The sequence below is a fragment of the Oryzias latipes genome, chromosome 14 (assembly GCF_053564925.1).
Source record: "Oryzias latipes strain Hd-rR chromosome 14, Olatipes_Hd-rR_3.1".
Lineage (NCBI taxonomy): Eukaryota > Metazoa > Chordata > Actinopteri > Beloniformes > Adrianichthyidae > Oryzias > Oryzias latipes.
This window is the reverse complement of record NC_136250.1, coordinates 21,659,610-21,683,039: the sequence shown is the minus strand read 5'-3', so window position 1 is coordinate 21,683,039 and position 23,430 is coordinate 21,659,610. Positions and strand designations below refer to the sequence as shown.

Sequence of the window (23,430 nt, the reverse complement as noted above, 5' to 3'; positions counted from 1 at the left end):
AATGCCTTGGAATTATTTTTCTTTTGACCAAATAAGTTAGTGAAGATATGTCTGCATGTGTGAAATGTGTAAAGTTTTTATATAAACCTGAAATAAAAGAATACTGTTTTAAAATTTAAAGAGGTTGAGAAATAAACTTTTTAAAACAAAAAAAAATAGTATTACTGAAAAAAATCTGGTAAAATAACAAAATAATATTACATTTTTTTAATAAATAACTATCAATCACATACATGGAATTTACCTCCCCTATAAGTCTAAACAAAATGTAGAAAATAGAATTTTCTCTGGCGTGAGATTGTAAACAAAAAAGATCATTTAAGTAGATCAGTCCTCCTTGGAGTTGACAGATCACCCAGAGCTCATCCAAACCCTGATGGGGATGGTCATAGCCACCCATGCCGCTCTAAGTCTTTCCACCCCAATCTGGGCCATTGATGGCCTGGTTTGGCCTGAGCCCCTTCATGTGGCTGTGCGCTGAGCTCACAGGTCCCCCCCTCATCTCACCCAGCGGAAATCCCTAAATTAAAAAGACCCAAGGGCGACATCAACAGCTGTCACCCTGGAGTTGGTGACTGACGTAATGCACTGCAAAGGACTGCTGCGCATCTGTCTGAAGGCTGAACCCGGAGCTGGGAGAACCGTGGTGGGACAGAAAAGAGCCAGGAAAGACAGACAGGAGTTTGTTTTGGAGGCTGTTACCCAAGAATTAGCTGTTGTGTAATAAAGTACATTTGAACTATGTAGAAAAGACTAATAGGAGAATCAAGAAACGTAATAGAAAATAGTTTTGAATAATAACAAAAATCCAATATAAGTGGCACAAAAATGACTAAAAAGCACAGCAATAAGTACTGGTACTCAAAATTTGTTAGAGGCGTTAAAAGCGGCCTTAATCGTCAGAAGAGGAAGTGAAGTTTTGGGCAGCATAAACCCATGGCTTTCCCTGCAGGAGCTGCTGCCAGCTGCACCCACCAATCTGCATTTACAAGGCTAAAATTAGAGGCTTTCAGCTCAACGTGGCCTTTAAGAAAGAAGAATTCTATCTATAAAAGAAAGAGCGCTCACTGACATTTCTTTCCTGGTGCTTGGACTCACTGAGAAACAGCAACAACTTTGAGATTTTACTGTGAAATGCCACTTTGAATCGTCCTGTTAACACAATCCCGTTTGGTTCTCAGCAAGATTATTAAACGTGTTGATGCTCGAGGCGGTGCAATCATACCTAATAAAAGAGATAATAATCCCAAAGCTGAGCCAAGCAGGCTCAGAAGGAGTGGCCGCTTTGACTTTCGGAGGCTATGTGGGCAACCACCTCAACGTTCACACCGTCTATGTTTTGCATTGTTGACTAGATGAAACACTATCTTCTATTTTCGATGCGTGCGCACCACTTCAGTGTCTGCCAGCTCTCTGCATGTGCCACCATCTAGCACTTAAAGGCACGTCCAGGCTGCTCTGTAGACAGCAGGAAAGACCGTCTGCAGCGTCTTTGCTGGCTTTTTGTTTGGCCTTGAAACAGACAAAGCCTGGGAAACCAAATCACGGAGTCTCCATTTCACAGAGACCAGTATGCAAACTTTTCCCCACAGACTGATAAATGCTCACTCCTCTGTCCCGCCTCATCGGTGTAAATCTGTTGCAAAACCGACGGGGACATGTCCCTCGGTTCCTTTGTAGGCACGATTAAAGGCATTCCTTTCCAGCTCAATCAAAGACTACCCCAAAAATATTCCCAAGCCAGGAACCTACCAGCCCCACAAACAAATACACAGGGGAAAAAACAGTAGCTGTGGAAAGAAGTCAATATTTTTTCCCCCTTTCACTTAAGAGGTTCTTCTTTCTTCATCTGCCAATAATCCAAGAGCTTTTATAGTTTAAGCCAGCAGGGAACCAGGCCCAGGCAGCTCTGTCAGTTTGTGTCAGTGGGGGGAGCTCTACTGCTCCATTACCAGCTGTTAAGGTCCCAGGCTGCTGATGACCTGCTGGTTAAAAGGCCGACCACAAAAACAATCGAAATAATGCAGGTGGCTGCAGTGGGAGATGACAGCGATGCATCAGTACGTGGTCCTCCCTTCATCTGATCCAAGTGTAGAAGGAAAGGAAAGGTTCAAAGAAGTTCCGTCAGGAGACTTTGAAACCCTGAAGGGGCATATGACAGTGAGGAAATGAATCAAATTGATCTAATTAGAAAGCAAAAAGTGATGCAGAGTCCAGCATCTGGATTTAAATCCACAGAAATCCTACCAATGACAACTAAAATGTAATTAATTTTTAAGCGTTTTTTTCTGTATAAACCTTTATTTGCGCCATAAACATAGTTAATGGTTCACATATTGGCTTGTGGAGCTAATGGTCATCTTTTAGTTTAAGATTGCACCCATTTTGTGCACTGCTACAAGGTTAAATACAAAATTCAATGATGAATTTTATGAATAAATTCACACTCCGTTGATCCTGATCCTTGATCCTGTGATCTATTGTAAAATCTTTCCCAGTGATCTCTTAATTGTTTCGTCATTTTTAGCCAAAATGAAAAAAATAAAAAACGGTGGCGTTTTCTAGGGCATAGTTTCTGCAGAGCAGCAGTAGTTCATTAGAAATTCGCCTCTGAATTGTAAGCGGGACTGTTAAAGCTGTTAAAATCAGAAAAGGTGTCTCTACATTTGAGTTTTTTTCTGCGACTGATCTGTCAGCCAAAGCACAGCATTCAACCCTGAAAGTGAAGAAAAAAGATTAATCAATGCTAATATAAAGAGCAGGAAAGCTCTTATCTTCAGTTAGTTTTGTGTAAGATCGACATTGCTTCTGTCTAATCAAAGCTTACCGTACTCACCTTGGCAGAACCTTCTACAGTATAGACATGTGTTTGTTTAAAGCTCAGAAAGGTAGCTGCCAAAAGAAGTACTGCATCCGCATTTAAGAACTGAAAGAGATCAGAATATTGTTGCCAGAGTACAGCAATCAGGCCCTCATCGTCTTTGGAGAAATGAGATGGCTTGAGGTAACACGACAGACTCTAACCCTGACCCCATGCTTTACCAAACGCAACCATGGAAATGAATCATTTAGCAAGTCAGGGTTTGCGTAAGAGCGTTGGTTAATGAGTGTAAGCGCAGCTATTAACGCTACAGGCAGCTGGACGTGCAGTTGCTTGCACGTTAGCATATGTGTGCAAGTGTGACCCGCCTGTGGAAAAGTGTGGGGGCGCTAAAAGCCTAGATACTGACCCACAGCCCTTAGTGCCGTAGATGATGCAACAATTCTTCGGATTTAAAGTGAAAATGGCTGCTATGACACCTGCAGGGTAGATGTTCTTTACATGTTGAAACAACAGTGTCATCTGAAGCGTCTCTATCTGCAAATGCAGATAAACAAGAGGGATTAGTGCTTTGCTCCTGTAAAAACAAAAGCTCTGTCTTTTTTTCCCATTCACTTTATTGACAGTGTCAGCCATATCCTGAAACACAATCTTACAATCATTTTCATCAGCCCAGAAATAGCATTTTCTGGAAATGGCAGAACTCCTCAAGCTCAACCCATCAGCTTGACTGAATTAGACATAAAGAAAAAAATGAAGCAGAGGTGAACCGAGTTCTGGCTCTGCAGACGAGGGAAAAACTGTTTGTGTCCTGTTGTTTTTCTCCGGCTACCTCTGCTCACCTTTCCCACTTTTGAGTGTGAGCCGCTTCCCTTGTTTCTATCAGATAACACGAGGCACAAAAGTTCAAGAGGTATGAACTTTGTGCACAGAGGCACGGATCTGGGTACAACCACACCTGTGCTTTGATGAGAGCCGCGGATTTTCATTCAGGCCTGGCAGATTGCCACTGCAAACAACAGGTTCCAAATGAAAACGCAACTGCACATATCTACCTGCAGCGCACGCATTCACGGTGATCTACTACACCGCAAATACGGCTGTGGATTGTTACTTGTCACTAATTAAGATCAACGATCTTAACCACGATTCGTACAATTTCAATCAAATATGTCTGAATGGAAAATAAAAATGAAATGAAAATCAAAATAATATTCATTTAATCACTATCACTTATACATTTATTTAGAACAGGAGATCAGACTAAAAGAAAGAAAGGATACTTATCACTTTAAACTATGTCACTCAAATGTTTCTCTGTCAACTTCCTGGTTAAATTAAGCAGGAAACAAAACATAAACATCACTGTTGCTCTGGATCATTTTACAAGAAATCCTGAAAAGGTTCAGATTTTCCATCCTCAAAGTAAGTTACAGTAGATAGATGACAAGAAGATAATAAAAGAAAAAACAGCAACACCTCAATTAACTGTAACAACTCAAAACACTCACAGTTTTTTTTTAAACTGACAACAGTGTTTCCAACAGACATGTCAGAAACTTTTTTCATCTTTAGAGGAAAATGATCACAAGATTTGTGTAATATTCTTAAATTCAGATTTATCATATTTCTATTCTATTTTTACTTTTTTATTTGAAATGCTTTTTTTTCAGAACTTACTTCTGTAAATGTACGTCAAGTTTTACTTTAAAAAAATTAGAAACTTCTCTGACACTTTTTTCTGAAGCTTTATTTACTTCTAGTGACAGAACCGCATTCGATTTGTTTAGTTTACAAACTAGAAATCTGACATTTCTCTGCATTTTAGAGTAATAATTACCCTGTCTGAATTTTATTTTTACTGCACTCTTCTAGATCTGTAAAGATTGCAAATCAGCAATCTTGGATGTTGCAAATATTTGTACTCGAATACTCTTTACAGCCCTAACCACAGGCAACAAGAAGGACTTTCAGGGTAAACCAAACGAGTCTGCAATACTTCTGAGCAGACAAGCTGAGCAGTGTTGTCAAGATCTGCTTGTATAAAAATGTTTACAAAGGAAGGTGTTTGAATGTAACAAATGATGACAATGAAAGGTTAGAAGACAGAGCTATAAAACATGGAGACGACATCACAGTACGATTGATCAGAAATGAAGTCCAAATCTCAAACACAAACCATTGACCGTAAACAGAAATAATCCAGTCCAAACACTGACCACCTGCAAAGGGTTGCACCATCAGATGAAGCCTCAACGTGAAGTTTATGCACAGGATCTGCGGTCTTCCAAACATCAATACATACGCATTAATATAGAACCCCCACCACTAGAGCTGCTCCATAGGCCTCAGGGCAACAGTGAACTACACATTTAACATGGTTGAACATAAACAACAAGTCAGTGGCTTGGTGACCGCGGTTTGTTAGTGTTTGGGTGATCTCTCTTCGCTGCGTTCACAAGGCCTCCAGGCTTCCTTCAACTCATCACTAGCCGCGGTTACATAGGCAGAATATCTTGATCGGATCAATGGTCGGGTTAAAATTCCCTCGTGCACATGGGATCAGAAAACCTTTTTCCGATTAGAACAAACGTTCCCATGGCTCACACTTTCGGTCGTAATGAATCATTTGGGCATGCGCAGTAGTGTTAAAAAGTCCCGGATGAGGAAGTAGGTCCCGTTCTAAACAAACAGCTGCCACAGACATTTATTTTATGCAGCAGCTCGGTAATATACGAGACGATCTTCCAAACGTGCTTTTATTAATGTCATGAATAGTATGAAGCGCATGTTCGCTCATCGTTTTATTTAATCCGTGTGATCAGTGCTGGAAGAAGGGTTAGGACAGGCTATAAACACAGGCTAACACAGCCTGATGGACAAAATCCAGGACCATGAAACGCAGCAATCTGCATCTTGGCTGCACGTAAATGTCTGGGAATAACATCAGTCTTTATTTTGTCGGGACACAACTGGAAACACAAATCCACGTGATTGTTTGAACGATTCTAAGGACTGAGCGACATTTATTTATTTCTGCTTCCCCAAACTCGCTGCGTGAGCTGGCGGCTCTCCTGAGTCCTGCAGCAGCAAACCCAGAGTGGCGGGACGGCTCGCAGTCTGAATTCTCACACACATAACAAAACAAAAAAAACGCACACGTAACAAAGCATCCTCCTCCCATCAGACACGAAGTTATTAATCCAGCTGTTCTGCTCTGCTCACTCGTGTGCCATTGGACCGAGTGAGCGTCGGGGGGCAAGCGCTCTTTCCCCGCATCACCCTCGTGAGGGGTGTGGGAGAGCCAGCGGGGCGAGAGCCAGCGGGGCGAGAGCCGAGCGGCGCTTTTTCACGGGGGTCGGTCCCGTATGCGCTCCAAAGCTTTCTCTAAGCGAACACCGTCTATGCGTGACGTAAACCAGAGCAGTAGTGACACACGATCGGAATGACCGTTTACATGCTCCACGATCGGATAAACGATCGGTATAACCCACCTATCTCGATCGGAAAGAAATTCTGATCCGAACGAGTCTGATCGGGGCAGAGTATTCCGAACGGCGCGTTTACATGACGCATTTTCTTTCCGATAAGGCGTTCTTTCCGATTACTTTTGCCCATGTAAACGCGGCTACTGGCCTGCAGAGAGGCTAACTCTCTGGTTCTACACCAGCAGTCAAACGTAAAAGTCACACTTCTTGAAGCGTCAACCATTCACGGTTAGGGTCCTGTCACACTCGTAGACAGACAATGGGCAGGACATACCAAAGATTTTCCAGCTACTGTTAGCTTATGCCTTAGTCACAACTGCCCTTACGGGGGCAAACGGGCTGTCTGCAGGCGAAAAAAGGACAAAGTACCTGTACTGGGCATGCAGGTGGCCCGCATGAAGTATCATAAAGTGCCTGTCACCTGTCGTAGCAGGTGACAGGCAGTTGCAAGCACTGCGAAGTGTGCAATGAGAAAATTAGACAAGCTGATTGCAGTTTGTGTAGACATCCTACAGACGTCCCACACTTACTTGCGTATCACCTACACACGGCATCTGTGTGTTAAGAAGTCAGTATGTACACCTGTGTATTAGCATCACCTGTATGTCATAGGTATATGTAACGTACATCATCCTTACAAATTACCACACACATGATAATGGTACGTTCCACTTTTAATGACAACCCTTAAAATGGGAGTACGAGCCTGAAGGGAACTGCAAGACAAACCTGCGCTCCACTTAAGATAGGACCCTCCAGACAACCCAAATTCCCACATCCACCTGTACGGGTCAACCCCAATATAGGTGGATGAGACTAAGGCTTTACGTTTTTATACTGAAACACTTCCACTCTGACTACCGTACATTTGCAAATTCATGAGAAAAAAACACTTCCAAAGTTTTTTCACAATAGATTTCTTCACTTTTATTCCTTCAGACTTGCATACTTCACTCTTTTTCTACCACTCTTCACTCTTTGGTCTACTGGACAGTCCATGAGCATTCACACTGTCACTGAAACGCACCAGAGCTCACTTTGCAAGTTAACTGAACTCCTTAGTTCTGAACAAACTAGAGTTGTATAGTTTGGACCATTCTTCACAGTTCCCTCTTTGAAAAACGAGGACAAACTGATCTATAATCACTCAGCACACAGCATGACAAACCATAATCACTGAGCAGACACAAAAGTAATAAAGTTTTAAAAACGCTGTCAGACATGAAGACAAAAACAGAAAGTTACCATATAATGAAAAACAAGCTGCTTTTATGACGTCGATACTATCAGCTTCAGAGCTAAAAGTGAGAAAATCAGCATGTAAGGAGATAAAAGCCAAAAAGCCACCAATTAGGAACATATGCATCTTATTTGTCCATAAGAAAAACACTTTACATGGCTATTTGATTTATTTAACCAATATTTTCCATCCTGAATATTTCAGGGGTAGAAAAACAAGGAAATGTTGATAAAAATATTTGAGAATCCTATACAACTCCTTTGAGATTTTTTATAAACCAAAGAATTGTTGTCAGAAAAGTACAAAAATATAGTTTTGCGAAAGACAAAAAAAAGGATTGCTCTCACTTCAGTTGGCCACCAGATGTCACCATTTTTTATTAGACTAAAACATCAAAGCTCTGAGTCTTTTCCAGCACAGAAAGCCTTAAATCTCCATCAACTAAATGCTCTCATTTCTCTTGTTCTGGTCTCTCTGTTTCTAATTTGCAAAATTGATTCCTTTTTCTAATCCTCTTCAGTTCTTTAGTGCAGAGTCTTTTTCCAATTGTTCAGCTCTGATTTGAACCTGCAGAAAACAGTAAACACCAACGCTTTAGCTTGCGCTGGGTCAAAACAATCTTCTTCAGCTGTTGCTACAGAGAAAAGATGATACGAACAATTTCCAGTTTGTTAAAGTTTCCAGGTACGTATTTGTGGAAGACAGCATTTGTGAAGCTGAAGCTCCTAGTTCCAATGGCCAAGCACAGTAGCAGAGGTATGATAATGGAGCATGTCGTGCAGCCACAGAACTGAAATTTTATTGTAGTTTTTGATATAACAATAAACCCATCTGTACGCCAAAGTATTCTTGTATCATTTGTATAACCATTTGCATGTGTCCTTCATCATGAGATAAATGTCACACACCAAAAAGACAATATTCATCTGAGTGGGAATTTGAAAATTTGGTTAAGAGTGTGTAGCACACAGATCTGAAGCACAGATAAGAGTCTACAGCACAGCGAGTAAAAAGACAGACCAGGAACCATTTGAAATGCTATTGGCACACAAATACTGTATATGCAAACTTAATGTATTGAAAAATAGTCCTGAAAGCCAAAAGGAAAAACACACTTAGAAAACACTTAGAAAGAAGACTTTCTACTTATTAGTTGCTATGTTTATGTACTTGGTAACACAAACAACCTCCTCTGTATTAATTATGACATCCATCTTCACTTTTACAATTATGACTAAATAATTTCAGGTAAATGTTTGTGCTCGGTTGCCAGGTTGGAGCAGAATAAGTTCATAAAGAAAATGCTCTGAGGCATTCCCATGTTTCCATCTGCACAAAACGAATAGAAACAGGATCAACATCGCCAGCCGACTTTTTAAATATCTTTTGTCGCCACACCTCCTCCAACTAGCATGGGATGTGATTCCAAATCAATCTCGTGTCTTTTTTTTGGGATAGAGGAAATCTTTCACAACCTCTTCACTTTTATTTTTTAATTTAACATGCAAAAGTCATGCATAGGAGAAGACATGTTCTTCTACAATGCGGTCATGGAATATCTGCACACCAATCCAGAGGAAAACTCTTTGGGAATTCTTTTTTCTGCTCAGATGTCACTGTCTGCCGCCATGCTTCCAGTCCACACTGCTGCCCGTCCGGAACCACCTGTGACTGGCGTTGGCAGAAAGGAGTAATAAAGAGCAGACCGTGCAGCTCCACACAATATCTAACGGAGGTAATGTTGAGTTTGTTCCTAATGGGAATTTAACCACGTTAGTCCTTAATGCATTCTTAGCAATAAATAGTCACAGAAATATCTCTGATGTGGCACGCTGCTTGCAACGCACCTTGTAATTGGCTGCACAACAGTTTTTTTCCCACTGCTATATTTCCCTTTGGCAGTGAGGCAGGCGTTAGGCTGTCTGATTTATGGGCCGGAACTCACTGAGAGCTTTTCAAGACAAACCAGCACAGATGTTTGATTCCGGCGTTGAAACAACAGCGATAGAGTTCGTCAGCCAAGCAGGTGAGGAGCGCAGGGGAGAAGGTCTTGCCCTCCCGTGGCGTCTCATACAACTCCTGCTTTCCCAAAAACTTGCCCCACTCCTAGGCATTTCATTCCCAGCTGGGCCCTGTTGTGTTTAAGGCCCAGGGAAGATGTGTGCACATAAGAATGCATGGACAGTATGTCTGAGAGTGTGTGAGTATGTGGGGGTGTGCGCGAGCATGTGTGTGTGCACTAAGTTGGGAACACAGCCAAGTGCAGTAGGCTCTTCATGGAATGCTATGGAAAAATGAGACATAGGAATGCAGACTTTACTGAGCAGTGTAAACAGGCCTGGCGGAGAGAATGCTGCCGTGCTGCTTTGAAGTCGCTCCATCTTCCCTATCATATACACACACACACACATACGAAAGCACGCACACACACTCATCACTTACTGCTGCGTTGATGAACGAGGAAAGCCTAATAAACACAGGGAGCGTGTGCGTTTTCGACCTGCTGCAGCATTCAGCCTGGAACACATGCTTTATTTATTACTGAGACACCAATGCACACACTTCAGCGCACACATTTGCCCAGGCGCATGCCTCCACGGCCGCACACCCACAACCGGGGAGGCTCGCACCTGCTCGGCCTCTGCGAGAACGCCCCTTCTGGGCCGGATGGAAAACAGCGGGCCCGTCTATCTGCCCCCCACCACCCGACCCCACTCAGTCTTCAATATGGCCTTTCAGCGTCTTTGTTGAGAGCACAACTAAGATATCAGGCGAAGAATGTCTCCGGTTTAGACAGTAGACTTGAAGGCACCAAAGCCTGTACCTCAACGTCTGAGCCCGCTGACCGAGGAATCTACTCAAGTGGGCAGGTAAACACTGCTGCCCTTTGGAACACACCAACTCCTACTATCAGCTCAAGTAAGCTGCAGTCTTTTTATCCAAACCAATCTTGAGTCCTTGGTGTGGATAAGGAGCTGACTTTTGGGTCTTCTCGTCAACTTAAATAAGAGCATGTTTGACACTGTTTTTGATCATCCAAGCTTCAGCATGAACTCTGTCTTTTTTTGTTGCATTAATGTTTGTAAAGTTGGAAACATTAACACCTGGACTCTTCCCAGTATGACATGGTTTCCTGGAGCAGTTAGGGCTAAATGGACTGGCCTACCCGGAGCTTCTGAGGGACACGCAGGTGCTGCATGTTTACTTTCCCCGACAGTCTTATCCTGCAGAAGGATTTATCTGGAGCCCTTCTGTTTCTAATCTTTATACCAACACTTTGTGTATCTGAACAGCTCTCTTTGGTCGTTCTTTTGCAATAAATCTGCACCAACTTTGGGTCTAATACAAAAAGCTCAAACATTTTTAATTAAAAAAGATTCTCACAAATTATTTTTGTGTTTCAAGTTTTTTGTGAGTTGCAAAAACAAAAAACATATCTTTGCATGTAAAAAAATAGTCTACACAATTTAGAAAAAGTCTTTATAGGCTATTCAGTACAATTTATGTTAGAATCAAAAATTTGTGTTTTTAACATGTTCTTGTGGTGTTTTCTAAGGAAATTTGTTAAGAAAATGAAACTTAAAATTCCATGTATGAGTATTTCTTGAAATCGTTGTGAAGCAGGAGCAGACAAAAAAAAGCAGTTTGAGAAAGATTGCATTTGTGCCATGAAATTCAAATGGCAGCTCCCTGCTCCAAGCTTTCAGCAACAGGAAGGGGAAGTGTAGAAATGTTTTTAATCGTTTGCTTTTCTTTTTGTGGTTTAAGTTATTCCACAGATGAAATATCTGTCTAAGTATAAACATAAAAGCTAAATGTATTTCCTTTGTCTTTTTATAACCTGTCATTCTGTCACAGTTAAACATTTTAGAGGCTGTTTCATTTTCAAAAGCTTCAGTTTGGAGTGGTATATGTCCTCATTTATCACTTTTGCTGTTCGCTGAAAAGCCCGGGTGCAGTTGGCTTTATTTTCACAGAGCTGTGCCACCCTAGTTAGAAGATTCTGAGTGTCCGATGACTGAACTCTGCAGTCAAGACTGGAGTCTGGTGGAAAAACAGGCGGTAAAAAGTATACTCTTTCCATCTATTATTATGCAATAAAAAAAAAGGTTTTCCAGTATTTTAACATAACTACAAAGCAGAATGAGAGAACTCTGATAAGTTGCGATGACAGAACCCAGGAATGTTTTTTCACTGCAGCTTCAAAGAGAAGCTCATTGTAATTTAAAGGCATTGTTTTCCTGCTCTGTAAAATAACATGTGGGGGGAGCCCAGAAAAGAGTGCGGCCTGTCATCGCTGCAGCACTGTCACATCACAGGCAACGTCTTAAATTTGTACTTGTGCCAGTGTTTTCTGGTAGCCGAGACATCCCCCTCTCCTGCAGGAGCAGAGATCTGCTGTCTGATTGTCGGGGCCAGCCGATGCTGCACTCCAGAAGTGGCCCACGGCGAAAAGACTGTTTCAATCAGGTGGGTAAGGTACACGAAATGCCTGCAGCAGTTCATCCGCCCTGCACTCTTTGAAGTTCTGCAGCCCTCGAGCCAAACGCTTCTTTTCTCAAAGCAGGAAAGTAGAGCAGTAATATGACCTGATCTTCTACATTCAAGGAACGCAAACAACTAAGCAAGACATAGATCAAAACAGAAAAAAACAAACGTCCATGTTTTCAGCACGGATCAATTCACACTCCAGCTCTCGATCCACTAAAGCTGCGTTGGTAGTCAGTCAAACTTTTATTGTGAAGGTTTAGGGTTAGCGTGAGAAGAAAAATGAAAAATGAATGTTTTGTTTTTTGTTGCACACAGGATATAAACAGATCAAAAGTTGTCCTCAAACTCCACTTCAACGCCAATCTGACCCTTTACTGATGTCTGCCATGTATGGGTTTGTCACATATAGAGGACAGAGTGTTGATTGTGTTCTTGAGATTTTACAGTGTAGAAAAGAACAGAGCAAAACAGTCAGCAAGACTCTGGGAAGAAGGTTCCAGCAAACTTGATCAAAAGATCCTTTATGGTTTAGTCATAAAGCTTCCCGTCAGCACAGATTTATGATTAATGTTTCACAGCTTTGGTGCTGAAATGTAACTTGGACTGAATCAACGTTATGTGTTAACCATTTAACACCGGAAATGTCACACGCTCTTTGACAGTTTGGACCATCTACATGAATCAGCTGATTATGAAAAGCAGCTTTTCATATCGGCTTTGCACAGATATGCAACACATTACTAACCTAAAATATTTCAAAGCCACTCATCCACCACGATAGAATCAGCTGATTTACGTTGATTTTATAAAAACGATAGTCCAAAGAAAGTGTTCAGCTATGTTCATACCGCCTTTGACAACGCGCATTCAAACGCGCATTCAAATGACCATTTTCAAGTGAAAGTCTATGTAAATACTTCATCAAACCTCTTACTCATTGCTACACACATTTTAATAACTATTTTTGGGCTGTGCATACAAAACCTGCATCCATTGAATGTCCATTGCGATATAAACCAGATGGAACTTTGACCAATCAGGGACTTGGATTTGGTAGTGATGTATGCATGTCCCTTTTAATTAAGAAAAAGTGCCAACCATCTGAAGATTGATCATGGAAGAGAAACTAGTAACTGAGGTTTGTGCCCCAAACCAAGTCTCTTCCAACTGTAGGTGGCGGACATGCGCTAGTACAGTGTTTTTCAACCTTTTTTGAGCCACGGCACACTTTAACCCTGACAAAAATCCCGCGGCACACCAGCATCCAAAAAAAAAAAAAAAAAGCAGAAATTCATGGTCTGTATTGATCGACAGCCAAGACGAGCTTTAGCTGGTACTTTTGTTAGAACTGAGCGACTTTATCAGCAGAATTAAGAACAAGGAAGTGAAGACTTTAAGCACTTCTGATTGGTCAGACTGATGACATGTGATTAAGCCTTCAAGAATGATTGGCGGAGACAGTTAAAGGGGCGGGACTTTTCCGCAAACTGTCATATCTGCAGGTAAATCGCGGTACAGTCATTCTTATCAAAATGTCTTTAATAGAATTAAATAAACACAAAGAAAAAGTAATTTTAAGATCTTTTATATTCCTAACTACTCAGTGTTTTATCAGGGCCTGTTTGGATGAACAGCTGATTTCCTGGAGATGAAAAATGTTCTTAGATCAGTTAATGAGGGCAATTTCCCACGGCACACTTGACCATCTCCCACGGCACACTAGTGTGCCGCGGCACACTGGTTGAAAAACACTGCGCTAGTAAATAGTAGAAAAGAAAAAGAAGGAGAAGCCCCTCCCTGCTTGTCCAGTGTTAACACTGTGTGCTAACGCATTGAGGAAATGCGCGTTTAGCATGTCAAAGCGCATCACAAGCCCACTTTGAACATATCGCTACAGTAGGGCTGAACGATATGAGGAAAACTCGCGATATGAGATATCAGTGATCAATATTCTGATGACGATTTAACTTGCAATAAATGAACAACTAGGAAAAAAAGCAAAAGCATTTCCATTTCACTGCAAAAGTTTAATTTAAGTAAGAGTCAAAATACCTTAAATTATTCTCCAAATTACCCTCGTCTAATTAGGAGGGCAACATCTAACATAAGAGCTCCATTTGATTGATCAAACGCATAAAGATATTTATTCAATTCATTAAATAGCTCAAGTTGCCATTAGATTGTTTTAGCACATTTAAAATTTACCATTTCTTGCGATTTTCGCAGACTTTTGCGATATGGATATTGCACAGCTTGAAATCGCGATAACGATAAATTTGCGATTAATTGTGCAGGCCTACACTACAGGTTTAACTAGGCAGGAACATGTAAGAGTTAAGCAGGGATTGTGGGCTATTAGAAAAATAAAATAAAACAACCTTAGTGAAATCTATAAACAAACAAAATAGAAACCAGACAAACATCTGATTCATTCACAACTTTCCCAAAATTTTAGCCATGAATCACTGAGATCTCATTCATTTCTCTGGTTAAAATCATTAATGGCATTCCTTTTGAATGAATTTTTCACAATGGTATTCTGCAGTTAGCGCCTACAGGCAGGTCCGGGGGTCTACAGCACAATCAGCCCTCTACTGATGAGTTCAAGACCCATTCAGCCAAACAGATTGACTCTTCTTCACAATACAGAGCTGGCTGGTCCTGCAACCCGATCTGAAAAGCTTCCAGAGTCACTCAGCAGTCCCACATTAAACCTCTACAATTCCTCTGCTGGATCTCATTCCTCGTCGCCCCCGAGGGTGGCGGGACCGCCAGTTTGTGAATGTGTGTGTTTGGAACAGACACAAAAGAGAGTGACCTAATATGACATGTAAGGAAATGCAAGAATCCTGTCTCAGCTGCAGCCAACCGGGGGTGCAGAACCCCAACTGTCCAGCAGTGGCCAGTAAAATGCCAGCTAAGGCAGGAAAAAAACATTCCTGGAGATTTAAAGTAATAAAGCCCCTTGACTATTTACATAGGAGAGGCATTTGAATAGCACTCTGCATTAAGAATGTTTTATAAAAACTGTCAATCAAATAAAATTACTTGATAGACTGGGAAAAGGAACCATTACTATATCAGTACTTATGGCGTTACGTCTGTACAGTCACACCATCAGGGGTGCTGGTTTTTTCACCATTCAGGGGACTCCCAATAACACAATGCTATGCCAACAAGTCTTGGTCAAGTTAAAAGACCGGAGAAAACCAATAAAATTCTAAAACATGGTTATAAAAATGAAATTCCCGGCAGTGTAGCTTTCCCCTGGTCAGGTCCATCTATGCTATGTGGGTGGGCTGTAAATCAGAACCAGCTCCTTCCAGGAATCAGCGCCGTGTGGCAGAGCCCAGCTGCCGCTCCGCCAGGCTGCACCCCACCCCTGCTTTCTCCTGAAAAACCACATCAAGCCGTCCCAGTGGTGACTCTGACCTGAAGACCGCTCGTCACCTCCTGACGGTCACATCCCTCCCACTCCCGCTCACAAATACCTACTATGGCAGGAAGGACAACCATTGAGGCATCCAGCTAAACTGTTTTAATGGCGTCAAACTTCAGCCTGGCAGGGGTCAAAACAGAAAATCACCTTTTAAAAAGAACCACTTTGGTTTTATTGCTGGTTTGGAAACACCAAACTCCTAATGCTATAGGTATGCCTTTGTACCACCATCCATTGATGACAATAAACTTTCCATAGTGCAGATTTCCTCCAACAGTGGAAAAAATGTGCCTCCTCATCTGCCTGCTTTGAAGTTCACTGATCTCATCTGCATGTGCGAGGACATGACTCATTCATTTCAGGGACTGCAGAAGAGTTCAGCCCAGCGCCGCTGAGGCTTCAGGTAATCTGTAGGTGTGGCGCTTTATGGATATTAGCATTCAGCTCCATCCTCCAGCTTTCAATGAAAACTTAGAAGCAGACACGTGTGATTCAAGCTGACGTTCAGTCATGCTGACACTCTGCCAGCTCATTATCACCGTGAGTCATGCCCATATGCCGACGGTTTTTGTTTCAGAACTAACATCATGAAGTGGAGTCACTAACCTCTTTTTGTTACTTGGCAAACGAAACCCTTTAGTCAATTTTCACTATCAAAAACAATCAAAAATATCCAATAAGATTAGGATCAAAAGAGGGAATTATCTGTATTTTGTTACTAGGATCAACAAAAATGGCGTCCCATTATGTATTTGTTTATTGGGTTAAAATCAAATCATTTAGTCATTTTAGTGTAAAATTTTAAAGCTGTAAAACAGTTTTTCAAGCAGCAACAATTATCCAACGTCCAATCAATTATGTAGACACTTCTTCTTTCACTTTCGGCTCCTCCCATCAGGGGTTGCTACAGTGAAACAACCCTCCCTTGAGGATGAATCACATCATAAACTTGGCAATGTTTTTATGCCGGATGCCCTTCCTGGCGCTACCCTCTCAATCCAACCGGACTTGGGACCAGCACAGCAGCAGAGAAGGGAATAGGGAGCAGCCCGGATTTGAACCCTGGTTTCAAGGAGGGGAGGCGCCGCAAACCAGCACGAGCAAAACCGGCCGCCAATTATGTAGATACTAATTTGTAAAATAATAATAATATTAATCTGCTTCCATAGGTTATTCTTTTGATCATTCTATCATATCTTTGAAAGATTAAAAGGTAAAACCCAAGATTTTATCTGAAGTGTTAAGTTTTAGTTCAAACCATGCTCAGTACATAGGGCTGTAACGATTAATCAACTTAATCATTGAATCGATTTCTATTCCTAAGATCCAACCAGATCAATCTGTCTCAGGCAAGTTGTAAATCAAATCGACCTATACCGTTATAAATCGTTTCAAAATGAAATAAATCGATTCTATCAATCTTGGAAAATATTATTTGGATTGAGGCACAGTAGGTTTATTTTACTATAATGTGTGGAAACACTTTAAATTTACCAAAGACATGTGACCATATAGTGTGGTATAGTTAGTTTTTTAATGGTATTTTGTTTTTTCCTTTCACGTTGCAAACTAACTAATCACAAATTTGCACATAAATATGCCTCCTTGACTCTGAATTACTAGCCCGTCCCTAAACAACAAATCGAACGTACCCTGAAAGTCGCACATGCTCAGTGTGTTTGTTAACCAAAGCAGACCGGCTTACTTTCAGCCCCGGTCACAGCTATAGCTTCTCACCTCCTTCTACTTTGCACTGTGTCAAAAGGCTTAAGCTGATGCTTCTTCTTCTTCTTCTTCTTCTTTTTTTTTTAAATAACCGGTTGGCATCCAGCATAATCATGCATAACACGCTTTACTTACATCATCTTGGTTAAAAAATAAAACTTTAGACCAGAAAAGTCATGCGGAAAAAGTTTTTAAACGGCACCATTTTTTAAGATAACGTAATTTTCAGACTTTTGAAGGCCTTATTTTCACATTTTCAAATTCAAGACTTGTTAAGACCCTATATGAACCCTGTATAATATGGACGTGAAAAAACAACAGTGGGCTGAACTTTAGGAAACTAAAATGTGAATGGTTTGACATTAATTCTTGTTTACTTGATTGCTTGTACAAATATTTAACTTACTTTGGATTATCTTAAAGAAATCCAAGGAATGTGGAAAACTTCACCTGCACTGTTCAGAACCAGGTATTATATCTGCGTCACACTGGTTGAAGTTTTGGCTAAAGATGTCCTGGATCCATTCTAGGTCAGTAAATCTGATCAAACTGGATCATTCAAAAGGAACCAATCTCCACTAAATCATCTCGTTAACCACAAATAATGACTAGAATCGAATCGTTACTAAAATAAATTGTTCCACCCCTATCAGAACAGTAAAGATGATCCAAAACAGAATAAGTGTAGATTTAAACAAGAGGAAAGTTCAATCCTCTTATTCTCAGCATCCAGAAAAAAAGCTTATATGAGCGAGTTTGCTGGTTTAAATCATCTCTATGGTCAGAAACAGCATGTGCTTTAGCCTCAGCTGCTGTCCGGCCGACTACTCAGCTTTGAGGTTTTGGTATCCAGTTTGAAAACAATAAAAATGAGTTAAATCAAATGACAACAACATCCAAAGAAGGGTGTAAAAGAGTCCTAAAACTCTCACTGCTTCCATGGAAGATAAGGTAACAAGAAGTTGTCAGGTGCAGCTCATCAAACAGAGCTAACTAACTGGTCATCACCAAGTTATTACCTGTCCCGCTCAGCACAAAAAAGCTGTAGCTTTAACGGCTTGTTGGTCTGCAGGACTCAAGTGTGTCTTATCACACAGCATCAGTAATGATCTCACAGAAACAGCTTCTATGGAGGATAAGCCTTGAAAGCAAATCATGTTATAAACAGAAAAATATTTGTCACATTTGCCAACAGGGGAATGTCTACAAAGACTATGTTCTCAGCTCAGCCTCTGAGAACATCTTTGCTTCTGGAAGCTGAATGTGCATATGTTCTATAAACAGATGAAAGCAAGGCAGACATGTTTGATTAAGAAGTAGAAACCTCAACGTGGTGGTGGGGGAGTGATGATTTGGGCTTGGTTTGCACTCATAATTACTACATAATTACTTTCATTCTGTAGACCGCCTGAAGAGCTTAAGTAGATCTTGGGGGTAATACCAGGTTCTCATAAAGGTTTGTTGAACAGGTTTGATAGGTGTGGGTGAAGGTGTCTAAATAACAACACATAAACACAGTTTATTTAAGGTTTTAAATCTTGACCTTTGTGTAAATAACTAAACAGCCAGCAGTACCATATTAGGATTTGTGTATGTGGACTTGTGTTTGTGCACTCTAGGTCACTCACGCTTTACCTGAGTGACCTAGAGTGCACAAAGTGTTGGCATTCTTCAAACTACCGTAATTGTTAGACCATTTACACAATTAATGTAATTCCAGGCGATTCTGAACTTGAAAAAAGCAAATTAACACTTAGTAGTTATTTTTTTATGCAAGTATGTAAATCAACTGATGCTGACACGGAGAATTAAAGCAGTGTTTTTCAACCAGTGTGCAGTCGGAGATGGTCAGGTGTTCTGTGAGAAATTGTTTATTTTCACGGATTTAAAAAGATTTACCATTACCAGGATGTCAGCTCTGTGTTAATCCTAAAAGGAGAACTGGAGAAAGCCTGGAAAGTGAAGGTGACAGTGGTGCCAGCCTGTGATAATTGGAGCACTCGGGGCAGTAACCCCCAAGCTGGAGGAGTGGCTACAACAGATCCCTGGAAAGACCTCAGACCTTTCAGTCCAGAAAAGCGCCGTGCTAGGAACAGCTGAGATACTGCGCAGGACCCTCAAGCTCCCAGACTCTCATTCAAAGAGTTTTCTTTATTTTCATGACTACATATTTTAGGTTCTTCAAAGTATCCACCTTTTCATTTGATTACTGCTTTGCACACTCTTGGCATTCTCTTGATGAGCTTCAAGAGGTAGTCACCTGACATCTTTTTCACTTCACAGGTGTGCCCTGTCAGGTTTTAATAAGTGGGATTTCTTGCCTTATAAATGGGATGGGGACCATCAGTTGTGTTGTGCAGAAGTCAGGTGGATACACAGCTGCTAGTCCTATTGAATAGACTGTCAGAATGTGGATTATGGCAAGAAAAAAGCAACTAAGTACAGAAAAATGAGCGGCCATCATTACTTTAAGACAGTGTTTTTCAACCAGTGTGCCGCGGCACACTAGTGTGCCGTGGGAGATGGCCAAGTGTGCCGTGGGAAATTGCCCTCATAAATCATTAACTGATCTAAAAACATTTTCCATCTCCAGGAAATCAGCTCTTTGTTCATCCAAACAGGCCCTGATAAAACACTGAGTAGTTAGGAATATAAAAGATCTTAAAATTACTTTTTCTTTGTGTTTATTTAATTCTATTAAAGAAATTTTGATAAGAATGACTGTACCGCGATTTACCTGCAGCTATGACAGTTTGCGGAAAAGTCCCGCCCCTTTAACTGTCTCCGCCAATCATTCTTGAAGGCTTAATCACATGTCATCAGTCTGACCAATCAGAAGTGGTTAAAGTCTTCACTTCCTTGTTCTGATTCTGCTCATAAAGTCACTCAGTTCTAACAAAAATACCAGCTAAAGCTCGTCTTTAGCGGTGTAGCTTTCCACAGAGTCCGGTGTCAGACCGTGGAACAAGTGAACAATACAATGAAGCTCAGAGACGCGAGTCTTTCTGCAAGTTTTGCCGCGGGATTTTTGTCAAGGTTAAAGTGTGCCGCGGCTCAAAAAAGGTTCAAAAACACTGCTTTAAGAAATGAAGATCAGTCAGTCCGACAAATTGGGAAAACTTTGAAAGTGTCCCCAAGTGCAGTCACAAAAACCATCAAGCGCTACAAAGAAACTGGCTCACATGCGGACCGCCCAAGGAAAGGAAGACCAAGAGTCACCTTTGCTGAGGAGGATAAGTTCATCCGAGTCACCAGCCTCAGAAATGGCAGGTAACCAGCAGCTCAGATTAGAGAGCAGGTCAATGGCACACAGAGTTCTAGCAGCAGACACATCTCTATAATCAACTGTTAAAAGGAGATTGTGTGAATCAGGCCTTCATGGTAGAATATCTGCTAGGAAACCACTGCTAAAGAAAGGCAACAAGCAGAAGAGACTTGTTTGGGCTAAAGAACACAAGGAATGAACATTAGACCAGTGGAAATCTGTGCTTTGGTCTGATGAGTCCAAATTGGAGATTTTTGGTTCCAACCACCGTGTCTCTGTGCGACGCAGAAAAGGTGAACGGATGGACTCTACATTCCTGGTTCCCACTGTGAAGCATGGAGGAAGAAGTGTGATGGTGTGGGGGTGCTTTGCTGGTGACACTGTTGGGGATTTATTCAAAACTGAAGGCATACTGAACCAGCATGGCTACCACAGCATCTTGAAGCGGTATGCTATTCCATACGGTTTGTGTTTAGTTGGACCATCATTTATTTTTCAACAGGACAATCACCCAAACACACCTCCAGGCTGTGTAAGGGCTATGTGACCAAGAAGGAGAGTGATGGGGTGCCAGATGACCTGGACTCCACAGTCAATAGGACCTGACCCCAATCGAGATGGTTTGGGGTGAGCTGGGTAAAATGGGGTAAAATGCCCCATTAAGACTTTACGCTCCATCCGTTCTGTCCTAACCTCAGAAGGAAAGTGATGCATGACAAAAAGAAAAACAAACTGCTAAACCTCACTACATTCATGGTTTACTTTGGATATCCACTCACAAGCACACTTCACAGACAGTTACAGCTAAACGAGCATGAGAAAGCTTTCATTACTCCCGAGTGCTGAAGTGATGTTGGCAGGGTTTTATGAAGAGGGTGTGTTTGTCAAATTACGTGGACCCTTCCGGGCCAGACAGCTCCGGCAGAGGAGACAGAGCTACTGCCTGAGGAGAGGCTGGGAGATCAGTAGAAGGGGTGTGAGGAGGAGGAGGCGGGGTTGGTGAAAGAGGGGTGTCCCAACATGCAGCCCCTCTGGGTAGACAGGCAATGACATTCAAAGCACTTCCTCCCTTCCTCCCCCACGCCAACCAAAGGAAAATACTAAGCAAAAAATGAAGTTTGGAGAAAGATCGGCCGACATTCATCACTCAGCTCTACATAACAAGTCAAAAATAGACAAACACTTATTGTTATCAGCTCTATCTGCCCTTCCAGTTTGACCATAGTCAAAAAAACAGCTGCATGTTATTTTAAAGGGACAGTTTTTCCCTCCCTAAGTGGAGTATTATCTAATTCCACGATGTGGAAACAGGAAAACATCATCTAATCCCCATTTTTTTCCTTTCAGCTAAACAGCAATGGGAAATATCTATAATAGCTAAGGTTGAAATCATTGCAATAAGCTACAAATCTTGAGGGGATTATAAAAACCAACTGGTATGTGAAAGCCCTATCATCTGAGCAGGAAGTGGAGCTAGCCCTGGGTGTTTTCCACATTACATGGGCCCTAATATCAAAGGAGATAACAATTCCAGCTGCATCGCTTCTGCTTTTTTACACTGGATCATCTGGAGGAGAGATCCCCTTCCAGGGGCTACAAGCTCTCAACATGGAGCAGAAATGCAGGTGAACGAAGCACAGAGTTCACGCTGCTCTTAATAGAGGCGGTCGCTCCTCTTAGAAGTTTAATTAGGGGCTAAGGTTCCAAGCAGTACATCAGGCCCTCAGCACAGACTTGACAACTGAGCTGCTGCACCCATTTGGTGTGGTGCCGGTCAAAAGCACGCCGTCTATTCGGTCCTTCAAGCCAATCGGGCCAAAGGTGGAAAGAAGAAGGAGATCAGATAGGAGCCATTAGCGTGCCAGTCAAGCTGAGAAACCCTCAAGAAAACCCTGCCTCAAGCACTTAGACATTTCTGCTGACAAACCTGTTCCTCAAAAACCTGTAAAATTTTGTTTAACAGTTTTTTTCCCCTCCAAGTTGAGCAAAACACGCAGCTTCAGACCAACGTGTGAAGATTGCACACAAAGCTAATCCTGGTGATTCAAAAGGGCCATCATAAAATCCCTACCATGTAGCTACTGGTCATGCCCTGCATGATGTTCTCAAAGGTCCACTCCTCCACACAAAGTCAACAAGAAAACACCAGTGCAAAATCTCTGCCCTGGGGAGAAGGTGTATCAGGCTGATAATGTCCTGATTGATGCAGTTCCAGAGACGACCTTGTAATCATGCGGCCTATAAAAAATCCCAGGAAGTCATTTATAAAAAATGTCTGTGGTCAAAAGTAAAACATCCAAAGTCTGCAGCTAAAATTGTGCCCGCCTTTCCAGAGCTTCAGACCTGTCTTTGGACCATAATCCAACACATTTTTTATTTTTGCACCAAACCAGACCGGTGGTGGTTTGCAAACTGCTTCTCTACCGCTTCACAAGTGGGAAGAAGGAAAGTCTATGGTCAATCAAACAAGTCACGAGTGAATGTTTCTTCTCTCTTTGAAATGTTACTAAAAGAGAACATTTCTCATCAGTGATGTGATGCACAGTAAGCTGGCCGCTGGTAAACGAGCGGTCAAGTTGGGCAAAACCAGGACAAAATTGTTGCAGGTTGAAGGAATTCAATTTAACTTGGTTAATTTAATTCTCTGAGGGTTTGATCCTATTTACAGTACATAGACTGGCATCACATTGGGTTGAGACACAAAGCTGTCAGAAATAGGGCTTTAACGAATACCTGAATGCTCTCGATCTGTTCAAACAACTACGAATATTTGAGATGTCGGAGATTTGCAATTTTTATAAATATAGTAGATTGTAATAAATTATACACTTCAGTCAATGTAATTATTGCTATAAAGCAATAGAAAAAGTGAGAATTGTGGTTTGATCTGTGAATTGATTTGTGAATTAAATTTGATAGCCAACTAAGTAGCCTTGCAGCTACAGCTGGATGATTCAGTTG

The 23,430-nt window shown here is 41.5% G+C and overlaps 1 protein-coding gene across 1 annotated transcript in view; it reads right to left on the bottom strand.

Moving 5' to 3' along the window:
• rnf43 (ring finger protein 43) overlaps positions 1-23,430 on the bottom strand; it is a 98,063-nt gene that overhangs the window by 41,858 nt on the left and 32,775 nt on the right. The window lies entirely within an intron of this gene.